The sequence below is a fragment of the Xenopus tropicalis genome, chromosome 10, assembly GCF_000004195.4.
Source record: "Xenopus tropicalis strain Nigerian chromosome 10, UCB_Xtro_10.0, whole genome shotgun sequence".
Taxonomy (NCBI): domain Eukaryota; kingdom Metazoa; phylum Chordata; class Amphibia; order Anura; family Pipidae; genus Xenopus; species Xenopus tropicalis.
In genome coordinates this window covers 13479480-13493863 of record NC_030686.2, presented here as the reverse complement: position 1 = coordinate 13493863, position 14384 = coordinate 13479480, and positions in this window count along the sequence as shown.

The window sequence follows — 14384 nt, the reverse complement described above, 5'->3', positions numbered from 1 at the left end:
CCACTGACAGGATTATGGTTTTTCAGCTGAGAACAGGATCCCATTTAAAATAGCGGCACTATATTAGCAAGTCGCCAGTCTCTCAGCACCATACCAGACCTTAACGTATCCTGAAAAAAAAAATTAATCAAAGGGCTTGGCAGTCATAGAGCTAAGCTTTTTAGTACCCTGAAATGAATACCGTCCCAGAATTTTGCTTACTGTTACATGTTCAATAGAGATGTAGCGAACTGTTCGCCGGCGAACTAATTCGCACGAAAATCAGGTGTTCGCAAACTTTTAGCGATGTTTGCAATTTTGGGTTCGCCTTAGCTGGAGCCAAATTTTGACCTCTTCCCCCAGAGCCAGCAGATACATGGCAGCCAATCAGGCAGCTCTCCCTCCTGGACCACCCCCGGACCACTCCCTTCCATATATAAACCGAAGCCCAGCAGCCATTTTACATTCTGCCTGTGTGTGCTTGTTGAGTTAGCGTAGGGAGAGAGCTGTGCAGGGGTTTGAGGGACAGTTTAGGTAGCTTTGCTGACTAGTGATCTACTTTCTACTGCTCTGTATGTAGCTGCTGGGGACAGCTGTCCTGCTGATCTCATCTGCTGTAACCCAATAGTCCTTGTAAAAGCAGTTTATTACACAAGTTTAGAAATGTAGTGTGATTTCTGCCCTTTACAGCACAAAACGCAATGCTGTGTCAACAAAGTATTTTTCAGAGACATTTTTGCCCTTGATCCCCCTCCTGCATGCCACTGTCCAGGTCGTGGCACCCTTTAAACAACTTTAAAATCAGTTTTCTGGCCAGAAATGGCTTTTCTAGGTTTTAAAGTTCGCCTTCTCATTGAAGTCTATGGGGTTCGCAAAGTTCGCAAAAGTTCGCACTTTTTGGCGGAAGTTCGCGAACGGGTTCGCGAACTTTTTTGTGAGGTTCGCTACATCTCTAATGTTCAAGTCTCTTTTGAATTACCCTTTTGAGTGACCCATACTCTATATCAGGGGTAGGGAACCTATGGCTCGGGAGCCAGATGTGGCTCTTTTGATGGCTGCATCTGGCTTGCTGCCAAATCTTTAATAAAAAAAAATAACGGGGGGCCTGGCCTGCGCTCGGCGGATAGAAGATGCATTCTAAGCCTTAGAATACGTCTTTTATCTGCTGAGCGCAGGCCACGCCCTCCTCCGCATCGCATCCGCATCCTTGGCACCCACCCTACCTTGCCCCACCCATTCTTGCTTTTTTTACTGTATATATATAAAATATAATTGTGTTTGTTGAGAACAGGAAAATGCGTTTAGTGCAAGAAACAAAACAACAGATTCCCCACATATTTCCTAATTAAAATTATAGGAGGTAATTAGGTTCATCATATGTCCTATTCATTGAGTCATGTCCAACTCTGATAAGTCTACATTGTGCAGCTTAGTGTTAGCTGGTTTACTGATGCTGCATTGTAAGTCAAATGAGACTCTCATGGTTAAAAGTACACAGGGAAGCTAGAAAAGGCCCTGCCGTGCACATCCAAGCAATATTGTTTAATATCATCATTAACAAGGATGCTAATAATAAGGAGGGGGTGAAATGGGGAGTTGTTATTTCATACTGTGCCAAAATCTCATTCTTATTATGGCTTTGGAACAGATTTCATTAGTCTGCTGTTTATCACACAGATTAAGGATACAAAAATGTTCCTAATGGTGACTATTAACCCTAAAGAATGAAATGACTAATTTTAAATTAATAGATAGGCCTGAAATTCCAACCGGGTTCCTGAGGCCAAATCACCAGTTTGTTGGGTTTCCCACATTTGTCTTATTTATGGGATTTTGATTCATTATAATTAAGAAGGTTGCGATGCTATTGCTCTAGTACTTTTATTTTTCCTAAGGCTAATGCCACACGAGGCGCAGGGCTGAAATTTTCGGCAAGCGGATAAACGCTTGCCGAAAATTCAGCCCTACGCCTCCTACTTGTGCCTGCACCCGAATGAATGGAATACGCTCAGGTGCAGGCACATGTAGCCGATATACGCAAGAAAACGCGAGACTTTGCATTCTCTCACGTTTTCATGCGTATATCGGCTACATGTGCCTGCACCCGAGCATATCTCATTCATTCGGGTGCAGGCACAAGTAGCAGGCGTAGGGCTGATTTTTCGGCAAGCGTTTTTCCGCTTGCCGAAAAAATCAGCCCTACGCCGCGTGTGGCATCAGCCTAAGGAATACAACAGCTTCATTTAATGAGCCTCTAAATAGATGTTGGAAACCGTCCCATGTTTTTTTATGCACCATCCAAAACTGAGAGCCTGAAATCGCATAGTGCGGATAGATTGGTGTGGGCATAAATCTTTTTTTTTATAATGGGAATAATCTCTGTCCATTTAAGCAACACGGTACTTGTCCGATTCATAAAGTAGGATATTTCTATTTGAAATGAATATTGTTTGGTACAAAACAAAAAATAAAGACTGTCCCTGGAAATTGCCTAACAAAGTACTAAAGGGTGTGCTGCTAGGGACAGGCTGAAGTAGGTCCCAATCTGTGAAAATGATTGTAGGACCTTTCTTATTTTTACCAGAAACTGATGTATACCAACTGGAACACCTCCATCTAATTGTTGTGGGGGAAGGCACTAGGAGGTCCTGTCCAACACTAAGGGGCACATTTACTAACCCACGAACGGGCCGAATGCGTCCGATTGCGTTTTTTTTGTAATGATCGGTATTTTGCGATTTTTTCGGAAAATTGTCGCGACTTTTTCGTTACTAATACGATTTGTGCGAAAAAACGCGAGTTTTTCGTAGCCATTCCGAAAGTTGCGCAAAATCTGGCGATTTTTCGTAGCGTTAAAACTTGCACAAAAAGTTGCGATTTTTTTTCGTAGCGTTAAAACTTGCGCGAAACGTTGCACCTTTTAAGTTTTAATGCTGCGAAAAAGGCACAACTTTTCGCGCAAGTTTTAACGCTACGAAAAAATCGCCAGATTTTGCGCAACTTTCGGAATGGCTATGAAAAACTCGCGTTTTTTCGCGCAAATCGTATTGGTAACGAAGAAGTCGCAACAATTTCCGAAAAGTCGTAAAGACGCCGAAAAAATTGCAAAAAACCCCGAAAAGGTCGCAAAATGTTCGTTTTCAAATCGGAATTTTTCCAATTCGGTTCAGATTCGTGTCTTAGTAAATGTGCCCCTAAGGGGCTGATTTACTAATCCACGAATCCGAATCCCGAATGGGAAAAAATTGGATTGGAAACGAACATTTTGCGACTTTTTCGTATTTTTTGCGATTTTTTTGTCACCGTCACGACTTTTTCGTAGCCGTTACGACTTGCGCGAATTGTCGCGACTTTTTCATAGCCATTATGCCTTTCGTGAATTGTCACGACTTTTTCGTATTGAGCGCTCGAAAAATTTGCGATAATTAGTGAAAAAGTCGCAAAATACCGATCATTACGAAAAAAACGCATTTGGACGCTTTTCGGACGTTCGTGGATTAGTAAATGTGCCCCTAAATGTTACCTATGACATGTCATCATATTTATTAGTATCGATTCTGATAAGTTATTGGTATGAACCAAACTTTCTACATGACACTTAAAGTAGAAGGAAAGGTATAATCACAAGGCGATGCCAAATGTTAGGCATCCCCCCCACTGATTATAATCACTTACCTGAGACCCCAAACCAGTGCTCCTATTTGCTAAAAACTGCACCATCTTGGGTTATTTCTGTAGAAGCACCATATTGCAATTTTCTTCCACTTCTTGTGTCTTGCCAAAGCCAGCTTCACGCTTCTAAGTTCAATGTTTATCTCTACAGAGCATGCATATGGCCAGGAAGAAGAATAGAATAGTGACATCCAGGTAAAATGATAAAATATTGGCATGGTGGTACCCAGGCTGGAGCTACCTGGGGTCTTAAGGTGGATGATGTGCAGCGAAAGTGGAAAGAAAATGGAATTGAAATGCTATATTGGGACTAAGTACCATAACAATGAACCAAAATTCATGCAGGTCCACAATAAATATACAAATGTAATCAATATCTAATGGGGGGTTGGAGCCACTGAACAGTTCCAATGACTCCCCTCCCTTGCCAGAAAAGAGGACCAGTTCAGTTAGTCAGGTGTAATTTGCCAAAAAACAAAAACCAAAGTGTCATCCTAGTACTAAAACTTTTATTAACACTCAGGCACTTAAAAACTCCACCATTACATCAGTCACTAGAATGGTGCTGGACGTTGCCCTAAAAGCCATGTAAAAATCCTTAAGGTGGACTTGCGAGTGACATAAATAATATAAGATTGGTTTCCCACTTATGACCTTTATTTTTTCCCAAATATTTTCTTTAAATATTTTTAAAGATCAGCTGAAAGGCCATTTAGGGTTAAATAGAAGTGAACACTGATTTGCTTTCCTAGATGTTTTTGAACGATAGCTAGATGACCTATACAACAATGTTCCCTGTATCTGTAACCTTGATAGCTATGAGCTATGGACAACCTTAAAGGTGAGTGGACAGGAGATGCAACTGTTCAGTTACCTCTGGTCTTAGGGCCATGTTAGAAATTAGAAATTATATACTGTGTATACGTTCCCATTGGCTATTTACTTTATTGCTAGTGGGAAGGCATTTTGGGAAGATTAGTCACCCACGGTAGTCAAGATTTAACCACGGGCGACTAATCTCCCCATGGCCTCTAGGTTTCCTGTTAATCACTGCCAAGCTTTGCAGCTTTGAAATATCTTCATATCTATCTTCACTTAATTTTTTTTATACGTCACCAACAGATCACATTATCTTGAAAGTGTCTCTAATATACTGTAGGTAATAAACTCCCACCTGAATAGGTCCAAGTAACTTTTGGAACTCACGGAACTGACAAAGCAATCCGTTCTGTGATCTCTGCTACCTGGGTTGCTTCTTCCTTTTCAAAACATAATTATGTAATCAGGGCTGCCATCAGAAATCACGGGGACCCTCAAAACAAAATTTTCTGGGCCCTCCTTCTCCCACGCCCTGCCCCCCAATGCCCCCCCCAGTGATCCCTCCCATCAGTAGAAAGGACACACAAACATTGGTAGCCAGGGCCCCCTAATACATTAGTGCCCAGCAGCAGTGCCCCCATAATACATTGGTGATCAGTGTGCCCTTCAGCCCCCTTAATACATCGGTGCCCAGCAGCAGTGCCCCCATAATACATTGGTGCCCAGCAGCAGTGCCCCCATAATACATTGGTGCCCAGAAGCAGTGCCCCCATAATACATTGGTGATCAGTGTGCCCTGCAGCCCCCCCTAATACATTGGTGCCAAGAGCAGTGTCCCCCTAATATATTGGTGGTCAGTGTGTCCTGCAGCCCCCCCAATACATTGGTGCCAAGAGCAGTGTCCCCCTAATACATTGGTGCCCAGAAGCAGTGCCCCCATAATACATTGGTGCCCAGAAGCAGTGCCCCCATAATACATTGGTGATCAGTGTGCCCTGCAGCCCCCCCTAATACATTGGTGCCAAGAGCAGTGTCCCCCTAATACATTGGTGGTCAGTGTGTCCTGCAGCCCCCCCAATACATTGGTGCCAAGAGCAGTGTCCCCCTAATACATTGGTGCCCAGAAGCAGTGCCCCCATAATACATTGGTGATCAGTGTGCCCTGCAGCCCCCCCTAATACATTGGTGCCAAGAGCAGTGTCCCCCTAATACATTGGTGGTCAGTGTGTCCCGAAGCCCCCCCAATACATTGGCGACCTGCAACAGTCCTCTTCGGCTTCTTTGGGAACATCTCCGGATCCTTCATGGGCGACGCCTCTGCATGTCTGTCTCCACGCAAATGGAGACAGGCCCTTTTATAAGGTTGCGCCCGGTGCGTATGACGTCACCCGTACACGCGGGGCGCAACCAACCAATGACAGGGCCCGGATTTTATTAAAGGGGGCCCGAGCGACTAAGAAAACTGTAGCACCGCCGGGCCCCCTTTAAAAGTAAAAATTGCCCGGGCCCGGTACAGCTGTCCCCGCTGTGCCCCCCTGATGGCGGCCCTGTATGTAATAAAGAGTTTGCAAAAAGTTCACATTGCCAAAGGTTCTGTTCTTCCTCGTCAGGCCTTTTTCTGTTTTACCATTATTTATTCAGCTCATCTGAGAATGAAATAATAGCAGCGCAGGAATTGCCGCAAGGATTTGCTACAGATGTATAAGGCTCTTCTGTATCATCTTTCTGTAATTTAAAGACATCATACAGAGTGATAATTACCTAGCTCATTTGTAGACTAGTTTAGTTTATGGAATATATAATTTATTTTTAACTACAAGCAATTCATATTTTATGTATAAATGAAAAGAAGATTGTAAGCAATTTATTGTAAACACAAAAAAATGAGAAATAGCTGCAGGTAGTGCAGTAGTAATGGTGTCCCGAAGCTTCAAGGTAGTCCATTGTTCTGTCTATATAGCTAGAGCTTTAGAGATTAGGATAAAATGAAAGAGGATTTTAACCCAACAATAATGAATTGGTATGAACTTTTTCAGGCTGGTCTTCTGTGCACTTTTTCACAGTGGCATAACTACCATACAACAGACCACACAGCTGCAAGGGGGCCCACAGGGTCTGCTGTATGGTACTCCCCCTCTTGGCCAGATCTTCTTGCCTGAATTGGCCAGCCACCAAAAATGAGTGGGTGGTGTGACGGAACTGTGATAAACAATGGGGGAATTAATTTACTTTCTCTATAATGGGATTTGGGACTGATACCCAAAGGCTCCAACAAATCCGCCCCAGCCTGATTGGAAACAATAGACAGAGCCAGCTGGGCCAGATAATCCAGTTACCCTGGCACCTATACATTTCCCTTCCTTTGCATAATAACAATAGGGACTTGCAGGGAGGATGGGCCAACAGAGACATAGAAAGGGCCCCAAATAGATCTTGGGAGTCAGTCTTCAGAGATAGTGGAGAGGATTCCTGCACTTTGGATGAACCACTTCAAAAATAAAGTGCTGGAATTGCACAAGGTCTCTCTCCAGTGTTTGGGCATACAGTTGTTAGGTCATTTTCATGACAGGTGGGTGACAGAGTCACAAAGCAGGAAGTTGTCAACTGGGTCCCTGTGAAGATTTTTGCAAGGACCTTCACGTTACATCATTCCTTTTGCATCTTACATTATTTTTCTATTTTTAGTGGTTTCTGAGATATTAGCCATTTAAACTGGTAATAGAAGACTTTTAGCTCAGCAACTCAATTTGGACAGATGGAAAATGGGGAGGTATGGATTTCTGGATAGGTCTACAATGGGCTTCTATTTACTTATTTATATAAGTAACTGACACAAGCGCCAATTGGATCAGCCTGGTTTGACCCCAAATCTGTCAAATATTTGTTTGGTGGATCTTTCCATGGATCTTTAGATAGACAGGGCAAATATGTTCACTGTCTGATATATATGAGCCCCTCTAAGTTTTTCTGAAAACATTTCACCACTCATCTGAGTGGAATTCCTACCACTTGAGCGTAGTACAGTCACAGACGTCCAATCACAATGGTTCCATTTAACTCATTCAGTTAGTTGTTGGCTGAAACTCACAGATGTGAGAAATACATGATCCAGTCACAATGGTCCTATTACAATCCAATCCTTGGCCCAATGGTCAAGCAATTGGATGAGCCCAATTTGGCCTAAATTGTAGGTCTCCTTGTTTCCCTTTGTTTTGGCTTTAGCTTTAGAAGTCTCATTTGTATTTTGCCTGATGAAGGGGCCCTAGAGCTCCAAAAACTTGCAATGTATTTTGCAGTGAATTTCCACATTTCACATGGATTTGCAGCGAATTTCCACATTTCGCCATCGGCGAATTGTTCCACGAAACTTCTGCGAAAATTTGCAGAGGCAAAATTCGTTGCGTGTCAAAAAAGTTGCAGTCACATAAAAAAGGGTGCAATCGCATCAAAATAGGCGCAACAAAAACGTTTCATGGATTTTTTGCCATTTTGCGAATTTTGCTATAGTTTCATGAATTTTTCAGCAAAGCAAAACGGACAGATTCACTCATCACTAGAGGTCCAATCAACGTCACTCCTAAAAATTTCAGGTCAGTTGATATGTCTGCACAGTTGTAGGAATGTATTGGAAAATTGGGGATATCTATCTATCTATAATCTATCTGTCTATCATTGTACAGGTATTGGATCCCTTATCCGGAAACCCGTTATCCAGAAAGCTCCGAATTACGGAAAGCCTGTCTCCCATAGACTCAATTGTAATCAAATAATTCAGAATTTTAAAACTGATTTCCTTTTTCTCTGTAATAATAAAACAGTACCTGTACTTGATCCCAACTAAGATATAATTACCCCTTATTGGGGGCAGAACAGTCCTATTGGGTTTATTTAATGGTTAAATGATTTCCTTTTCTCTGTAATAATAAAACAGTACCTGTACTTGATCCCAACTAAGATATAATTACCCCTTATTGGGGGCAGAACAGCCCTATTGGGTTTATTTCATGGTTAAATGATTCCCTTTTCTCTGTAATAATAAAACAGTACCTGTACTTGATCCCAACTAAGATATAATTACCCCTTATTGGGGGCAGAACAGCCCTATTGGGTTTATTTAATGGTTAAATGATTCCCTTTTCTCTGTAATAATAAAACAGTACCTGTACTTGATCCCAACTAAGATATAATTACCCCTTATTGGGGGCAGAACAGCCCTATTGGGTTTATTTAATGGTTAAATGATTCCCTTTTCTCTGTAATAATAAAACAGTACCTGTACTTGATCCCAACTAAGATATAAATAATCCTTATTGGATGCAAAACAAGCCTATTGGGTTTAATTAAGTTTTTATTGTATTTTTTAGTAGACTTAAGGTATGGAGATCCAAATTACGGAAAGATCCCTTATCCGGAATAACCTTGGTCCTGAGCATTCTGGATAATGGGTCCTATACCTGTATATATTTTATATTAATTAGGTTTTTGGGTATCTGAGTCAGGTTTCAGACCATCACAGACATTTGTTTTGGGAGTTTTTTGTGTTTATATAGGGGAGGGATCAGGACACAACTAGATATGGTCAGAAAGTCCTGAAATTTGGTCAGGGGCGGTTGACTTTTCTGTATAAAGTTTATTAACCTCCCTGATACAGGAATCAGCAAATAATGACAATCTAGTTCCACAGCTTCAGCTTAATTGCACTTATGTACACAGCATGATGAAGGTGCCAGACGGATCTATTATGCAATGGAATAATTAAAGGGTAAACAATCCATGTCGAATGCAGATGTCATTCTGTAAGAAGTGAAGCTCATGAAACAGTTGCCTCTCCGAAATGACAGAGATTTCTTAAAGGAACAGTAACACTAAAAAATGAAAGAGCTTTAAAGTAATAAAAATATAATGCACTGTTGCCCTGCACTGTTAAAACTGGTGTGTTTGCTACAGTAACACTACTATAGTTTATATAAATAAGCTGCTGTGTAGCCCCGGGGGCAGCCATTCAAGCTGGAAAAAAGGAGAAAAGGCACAGGTTACAAAGCAGATAACAGATAAGTTCTGTAGAATACAATAGTGTTTTATCTGTTATCTGCTAAGTGCCTGTGCCTTTTCTCCTTTGAATGGCTGCCTCCATGGCTACATAGCAGCTTATTTATATAAATTATAGTAGACTTTCTGAAGTAAACACACAACTTTTACCAGTGCAGGGCAGCAGCACATTATATTTTAGTTACTTTTATACACTTTCATTTTTTGGTGTTACTGTTCCTTTAAGCAAAGTAATGTTAATATCAGCAACATTTTTGTCAAAGCAAATATCTAAGAGCAGGCAGTCTGAGTGTAGGGATGTTGTCTAAAAAGAGGTACAGGTATGGGACCTGTTATCCAGAATGCTCGGGACATGAGGTTTTCCAGATAAGGAATCTTTCTGTAATTTGGATCTCCACACATTAGGCTGATGCCACACGTGGCATTTTTTCTCAGCCTAAAAACGCCGCACAAGCCACACAGCCCCTGACTATGGCATTTTTCAGCCTAGTACTGGTGACGCAGCAAATCCCGTTTCCCATGGTGCTAATAGTGCGAAATAGTAAAAAACGCCGCGTATTTCCGCTAGGTCTGGCAGCTGCCTTTGTGTATACATAGGAATAGGTTGCTGTGCAAATAACGTTGTATTTCAGCCAACGCTTGAAAAATCCGTGCTAAGGCGTTTTCTAGCGTATTTACACTTTGTGTGGTTTGCCTAGAGTCTTTTTAAGTTATTTCTATGGATGATGATATCGTGCGTTTTTCAGCCGCTGAGAGAATTAGAAAATACGCAGCGTAAAAAGCCTTAAGTCTACTAAAAAATCATTTTAAAATTAATTAACTGTACTGACCCAGGGTTCTTCCAGGGAGCACCACTGAGCGATCATCTTCCTCATCTTCGCTCCGTGGTGCTTACTATGGAGAACCCCGGACTGGGGCAGTTTCCAACTAACAGGAGCACCGGCCCCGGGGTATCAGGTACCGTATATACTCGAGTATAAGCCGATCCGAATATAAGCCGAGGTACCTAATTTTACCTAAGAGAGCTGGAAAAACGTATTGACTCGAGTATAAGCCTAGGGTGGGAAACTATATGGTATCAACAATGATACCTTAAGAGTACTACCCCCTTAGCTCAATCAGCAACCAAGCTAAAACACAAACAGTTAAAATCCTTCAAAACTATGGTTTATATTGAATATAAAGTGCAATGACTAGTGCAGAATGGGACAGGTGAGGATGGTAGATGAAGATGAATTTGGGAGTGAGCCAGGGCATTGGAGGGTCTGGTTGGGGTGTGATTTGCACACAAAGGACAGAGGATGCTAGTCTGGCGGGACCCATGGCACTCAACTCGAGTATAAGCCGAGGGCGACTTTTTCAGCACATTTTGGGTGCTGAAAAACTAGGCTTATACTCGAGTATATACAGTAAGTGAATATAATCATCAATGTAAACACTGAGGGTGACTTATTTATACCAACCCCAAGTGATTGTGGCTTTCCTTCTCCTTTAAAGGAGGCATTTTATATAAAGTTCATATTCAGTTATAATATTCATCTTCCCTCAAAATGTGAAATGATGCAGAAAGAAAGAGGTTTTGAAAGCATTTTATCTCCTAAAACTGCCGTTATATGAGAGCTGCAGAGACAACCACTCAAGTCTGAAGTCAGAGTCAAATGAGACATGGGAGTGTGGCTTCAGTCTCCCACAGGAAGTGGTCACAGCATGACTGACAGGCTTTACTCAGCAGCAGCAGGGAAAACCCCTCCCTCCTTCTGTGTCTCTGCTTGTGCTGCTGCCAGGGGAAGGGAGAGGAGCGACTAGAGCAGGAACGGATTGTCTGTGACATCGCTAAGCCCCGCCCTCCTATGAATATTCACTTCACTTTAAAGGAACAGTAACACCAAAAAATGAAAGAGCTTTGAATTAATAAAAATATAATGCACTGTTGCCCTGCACTGGTAAAACTGGTGTGTTTGCTACAGTAACACTACTATAATTTATATAATAGGCTGCTGTGTAGCCACGGGGGCAGCCATTCAAGCTGGAAAAAAGGAGAAAAGGCACAGGTTACATAGCAGATAACAGATAAGCTCTGTAGAATACAATAATGTTTTATCTGTTATCTGCTATGTGCCTGTGCCTTTTCTCCTTTGAATGGCTGCCTCCATGGCTACATAGCAGCTTATTTATATAAATTATAGTAGACTTTCTGAAGTAAACACACAACTTTTACCAGTGCAGGGCAGCAGCACATTATATTTTAGTTACTTTTATACACTTTCATTTTTTGGTGTTACTGTTCCTTTAAGTAGGTGAGGGTGTCATTGAAGTCTATCTGGGCCTGCTGCTCTGAGCCGTATACTGAAGAGTCTAAACCGGAAGCTGGCATAAGGTCTGGGTAGAGCACAGTTTTCAAGCTGTTATGGACATATTTGAACCCAAACGTATTAAAATAAAAGCACTTCCTTCTATTTTACAGTTTTTTACATGATTTAGTGCATTGTAAAAAGCTATGCTATATATCCCCTTTAAGCTGTAGGATGTGCTGTATTATATGACTAAACTCAGCACCGTGCCCTTGCCCCTTAAGTGCCATTCTACTCACTAGGACATGAGGGGAGTATTTATGAAACTGTTTAAAGTTACGGGGTTGTTGGAAAATCTGCAAGTTTTTGTGCATTTTTTTGCCAGTTGTCTTTATATATGTATTTAGCATTATCCGCTATCACATATTTACTTAGTGTTTTTTTAAGAACACTGTTGGCAGATTTAGAATGCTAATAGACAGTGTAGGACTCATGTACAATGAGGGGCCTTGCCATGGCACGTGAGCTTACATATTTTGGCTAAAGTGTGGTACAGGTATAGGACCTATTATCCAGAATGCTCAGAACCAAGGGTATTCTGGATAAGGGGTCTTTCAATAATTTGGATCTCCATACCTTTAGTCTACTAAAAAAATAATAAAACATTTATTAAACCCAATAAGATTGTTTTGCATCCAATAAGGATTATTTATATCTTAGTTGGGATCAAGTACAGGTACTGTTTTATTATTACAGAGAAAAGGGAATCATTTAACCATGAAATAAACCCAATAGGGCTGTTCTGCCCCCAATAAGGGGTAATTATATCTTAGTTGGGATCAAGTACAGGTACTGTTTTATTATTACAGAGAAAAGGGAATCATTTAACCATTAAATAAACCCAATAGGGCTGTTCTGCCCCCAATAAGGGGTAATTATATCTTAGTTGGGATCAAGTACAGATACTGTTTTATTATTACAGAGAAAAGGGAATCATTTAACCATGAAATAAACCCAATAGGACTGTTCTGCCCCAATAAGGGGTAATTATATCTTAGTTGGGATCAAGTACAGGTACTGTTTTATTATTACAGAGAAAAGGGAATCATTTAACCATGAAATAAACCCAATAGGGCTGTTCTGCCCCCAATAAGGGGTAATTATATCTTAGTTGGGATCAAGTACAGGTACTGTTTTATTATTACAGAGAAAAGGGAATCATTTAACCATGAAATAAACCCAATAGGGCTGTTCTGCCCCCAATAAGGGGTAATTATATCTTAGTTGGGATCAAGTACAGGTACTGTTTTATTATTACAGAGAAAAAGGAAATCAGTTTTAAGATTCTGAATTATTTGATTAAAATGGAGTCTATGGGAGACGGGCTTTCCGTAATTCGGAGCTTTCTGGATAAGGGGTTTCCGGATAAGGGATCCCATACCTTTACTAACACCTAGTATTTTGTAACAATTATTTCTAAAGGCAAACTAAGTTCTGGCAATCTTTATCCTTCTTTTTGTGTACAATGTTTTTTTATTGTTTCTAGCAGCTGGTCAACTCCAGAATGTGGGTTAGACCAAGCGTTGGCAATTTTTATGTGTTTCGTGTACATATTTTCTTAGTGTTGTTTAGCTTGTTTTTGTAAAAAGATCTTGAGACCCAAAGGGAGGCAAAATCAATGTCAAGCTTTTTATTCCTGCAACTTTGTTTGAATTTTCCATGAAAATTATCCACATGGGATGTTGTACATCAGTGCTGTCCAACTTCTGCGGTGCCGAGGGACGGAATTTTTTTTCCACTCCCCTTTTTTTAAACCAGGCCCACTTTAAACCCCACCCATTTTATCACAGTGGTGGTAGTGCAGCAGAAATCCAAATGCTTGGTCCTAACTGTGGGGATATCAACCGTCATTCATATGTGAAAAAATGATATTATGTCAAATTAAGACATTCCTTTAAATCCATATGCCTCCACCTCCCCTGTGGATAGCACAGCAACCCCCAGCTCATACTTACACAACTTAGGGACCATTTAATGGCTATATCCAACTGCTAACAAACTCCCAGAACAAACCCCTGCCAGGTTCACCTCCCACAGGCAGCATAGGGCAGGCAGAGTATGGCACACATAGACAGCACTCTGCCTGCCCTATGCTGCCTGTGTGTGACATACTCTGTCTGCCCTATGCTGCCTGTGTGTGCCATACTCTGCCTGCTCTACCCTGCCTATGTGTGCCAAACTCTACCTGCCCTACCCTGCCTGTGTGTGTATGCCATGCTCTACCTTCCCTATGCTGCCTGTGTGTGCCATACGCTACCTGCCCTATGCTGCCTGTGTGTGCCATACTCTGCCTGCCCTATGCTGCCTGTGTGTGCCATACTCTACCTGCCCTATGCTGCTTGTGTGTGCCATACTCTACCTGCCCTTAGCTGCCTGTGTGTGCCATACCCTCCCTGCCCTATGCTGCCTGTGTGTGCCATACTCTGCCTGCCCTATGTTGCCTGTGTGTGTCATACTGTGCCTGCCCTACCCTGCCTTTGTGTTCCATACCCTCCCTGTCCTATGCTGCCTATG